At 45.4% G+C, this 4,037-nt stretch overlaps 1 non-coding gene across 1 annotated transcript; it reads left to right on the plus strand.

The window, feature by feature from the left end:
* Positions 1 to 972: 972 nt before the first annotated feature.
* LOC114817097 lies at positions 973 to 1,110 on the plus strand. Its single transcript, XR_003764948.1, has one exon. It is a non-coding gene; the product is annotated as a small nucleolar RNA SNORA7 (small nucleolar RNA).
* The last annotated feature ends 2,927 nt before the right edge of the window (positions 1,111 to 4,037 follow it).

The raw sequence follows: 4,037 nt of genomic DNA on the forward strand, positions 1-4,037 counted from the left end.
GTCAAAGGACACATGGTTCGAGACGGATCGATGAATTTCGAAGGCAATCCTAAACATTTCACCTGAACCATTACTTTCCACCTCCTCGCCAGTGCACCTTCCTTGGACCTGTAAGCAAGGAATTTGGGGCAGTCTAGACAGTTAATCAAGATCACTTAAGTTCCCTCCTGCCTCACCCACACCCAAAAATCTGCAGACCTCTGGCAGCCAAAAATTCACCATGTGAGACAACCAACCAAAAGATGGTGTCTGTGGAAAAGCAGGGGTAGCAGAGATTGATGATAGAGCTCCACCAAAGTAATTATCAAGCAATAAGATAGCATTTACTGAACACCCAACAGAGTCTATACACTGTGCTGAGTGCTTGGGAAAACACGACGGAAACATGAGACACGTTCCCAGGAATTCAGGGCAAAATGGGAGGTTATTGTGAGAGGCAATTCAATTAGGATTAAGAGTAGGATTAAATTAAGACAGAGTATTTTTTTACAGTATTTGTTAAATGCTTACTATGCGCCAGGTACTGCATTAAGTGGTGGAGTAGATACAAGGTAATCAGGTTGGACACAGTCCATGTCCCACATTGGGCTCAGTCTTAATCCCCATTTTACAGAGAGGGAACTGAGGCATAGAAAAGTGAAGTGACTTGCCCAAGGTCACACGGCAAACCTGTGGCAGAGCCGGAATTAGAACCTAAGTCCTTCTGACTTCAAGAAGTGTGCTTTACCCATTAGGCCCCGTTGCTGCTTCTGGACTCCATTTGCTTATCATTCAAACGAGTCTACCAGCTCTCTTATATCGTACTCTCACAAACGCTAATTACAGCGCTCTGCACACCTTATCACACTCAATAAATACCAACGACTGATTGCTTCTCACACCCCTGGGGAACCCACCAGCTACCTCAGCTTGAGCTACCAACCTCCAACCCTGTGGAGAAGCTCCCAATTCTATCTCCCTAGCCTTTATCTCCCCCTCTCATGATCACACCTGGAGAGTTTCCAGTCCTCTACCAGTCTCGGCTATGGGAGGGAGAGTCAAGCAGGGGCCTACCCATCCCATGCCTAGCTTGGCCAGTGGCTAGCGAGTGGAAGGCAACCTGCTACAAGTCAAAACTCAATCATGCTGGAAGCAGCGGCATGGGAGAGAGTCGAGGGCGGAGACTTGAGTTTACTACGTGGAAGGCAGCAGTGGTAAACCACTTCCAGATTTTTACCGAGAAAACTCTATGGCTCCGCTACCGGAACAATTTCAGAAGGACAGCGGGGCGTTCTGGGAGAGATGTGTCCACGGGTGTCGCTTAGGTCAGAAACGACTCAACGGCATAAGACAAGACAAGGCAAGCCCTTACCTCTCTCCCTATCTGCAAACTCTTATTTGATCTTGCTTCCAGGGCATCTCTGTAGGAGATGGTTACGAATATATCACCAACACCTTCAGCTAAAAATGTTCAAAGCCAAACTGCTGATCTTTCCTCCAAAATTTTCTTATCCACTTAACTTTCCCAGGACCCTTGGTAACAACACCATCCCTGTTTTCAAAGCCCCCGCCACCCCCTTGGACATTATCCTTAATTCCTCCTTAACTTTCAAGTCTTCCATCCAATCTGTTACTAAATCCTGTCATTTCTCCTCCTCTCACTTAATGAAGCAACACGGCCTGGAGGACAAGATCACGGGTTTGGGAGGCAGAGGACGTGGGTTATAATCCCGGCTCCACCACGTATCTGCTCTGTGACCACTGGCAAGTCATTTCACTTCTCTTTGCCTCAGTTACCTCATCTGAAAATGGGGATTAAGTCCAGGAGCCTCATATGTGACAGGGACTGTTTCCAACCTGATGACCCTGTATCTACACCAGAGCTTAGAACAGTGATTGGCACAGAGTAAGCTTGTTACAAATGCCATAATTATTTATTATTTCCCAACCTCTGACTCACATTCTTCCTCTTCCCTTCAAATCTGCCAAACCTCACCTCTCCCCATTTCCAAACACTTAAGAAATGCCTCCCACTCCAGGAGGATTTCCCTGATAACTTTTGGCTTCCCCATCTCACAATCTCTCTTCTACCATCTCAAAACTTTAGCATCCCTTTAGCACTTTTACACTCTTAACACTCTAGACGGTAAGCTCCTTGTGGGCCAGGGAACGTGTCTACCAACTCTGTTGTACTGTCCTCTCCCAAGTGCTTAGTACAGTGTTCTGCCCAGGCCACGCACTCAATAAATTCCAGTGAGAGATAACACCTTGTCACACGTTGGTACAAAATGATTTGCATAGATGTTGAGCTCTTCTTCCTTGTATTTGTAAATCATTTTACGTCCTCTCTGCTGTTAGACTGAAAGCTTCTCGAAGGCAGGTATTGGATCTTCGACCTCTACTGTATTCTCCCAAATTCTTAGAACAGTGCTCTGCACACACAAGGTATGCAATAAATACAATCGATTGATCAAATCACCTAACTACATAAATAAGGCAGGTCCCAAGCTGTAGCACAAATACCCAAGGACCAGACAAGTGGACAGACTTGAAACAGCTTTTATCTACTCCACTGTGGGAAGGTTAACAACTGTGTCTGCATTTTAGCCAAGGCAGATCCTTACTATCATGCAATTGCATGGCTACTATCAGTTACTGATTCTGACACGTCAGAGGTGACCCCACCATTCTCTCTCTCTGAAAGGCCAAGGTTTGTGGGGTTTTTTTTGTTTGTTTTTTTGCAGGGGAGGCAGGGCGAGGAGCTTAATTGATCAATCGACCAGGGATAGTTCTAAAGCATTTGTGAGAGGACGTAAAGGCTGTAGAACTCAGAAGAAGCATGGCTTAGTGGAAAGAGTTCAGGCCTGCAAGACAGAGGACCTGGGATCTAATCTGGGTTTAAAAACCAAGTGGCAGTGCCAGGATAGTTGTGCCTATATATACTTTATATTCTTGTTAAGCATTTACTATGTGCCAGGCACTGTAATAAGTGCTGGAGTAGAAACGAGATCATCAGGTTGGACACAGTCCGTTATTCCACCTGAAGCTCAGTCTTAATCCCCTAGAGGAGTTAAATGATTTACCAAGGTCACACAACGGACAAGTAGCGGAGACAGGACTAGAACCCAAGTCCTCTTTTTTTATGGTATTTATTAAGCGCTTACTAAGGGGTAGATACAAGGTAATCAGTCCGGATACAGTTCCTGTCCCACAGGGGACTCAAAATCTTAATCCCCATTTTACAGATGAGGGAACGGAGGCCCAGCAAGTTAAGTGACTTTCCCAAGGTTATACAACTGACAAGTGGTGGAGCTGGGATTAGAACCCAGTTCCTTCTGACTCCCAGGTCCTTGCTGTACCTACTAGGCCGTGCTGCTTTTCACCACTTGACTGCTATGTGACCTCAGGCAAGTCACCTTTTTTCTCTGTGCTTCAATTTCCTCATCTGTAAAATGGGGATTAAATCCTATTTCCCTCCTACTTAGTCTGTGAGCCCCGTAGGTGACGGGAACTATGTCCAAGCTGACTGATTTGTATTTGGCCCAGCACTTAGCATAGTGCTTGACACATAGTAAATACTTAAAAAATAATCATAATAGTAATAATAACTCTATTCATGCCAGAGATGTCAAAACAAAGCTGAAAAAAGGGGTCTAGCAGGAAGAAATGTCGATGATCAAAAGAATTTGCCTCTAATTTGAACACTCACAAAGTCCATCCCTGAATAATAATGGATAATAATAATAATTGTGGTATTTGTTAAGCGCTTACAATTTATCAGCCACTGTACTAACCAATGGGGTGGATACAAGCAAATTTAGTTGGACACAGTCCCTGTCCCGCATGGGGCTCACAGTCTCGATCATCATTTTACTGATGAGGTAACTGAGGCACAGAAAAGTAAAGTGACTTGCCCAAGGTCTCCCAGCAGACAAGTGGTGGAGCTGGAATTAGAACCCAGGTCCTTCTGTCTCCCAGGTCCGGGCTCCATCCATCTAGGCCACACTGGTTCTCCCAAAGCAGCCACACCTAATCAAACTGCTAGGGCTCCTGGAACT

Source organism: Ornithorhynchus anatinus, chromosome 15, assembly GCF_004115215.2.
Source record: "Ornithorhynchus anatinus isolate Pmale09 chromosome 15, mOrnAna1.pri.v4, whole genome shotgun sequence".
Lineage (NCBI taxonomy): Eukaryota > Metazoa > Chordata > Mammalia > Monotremata > Ornithorhynchidae > Ornithorhynchus > Ornithorhynchus anatinus.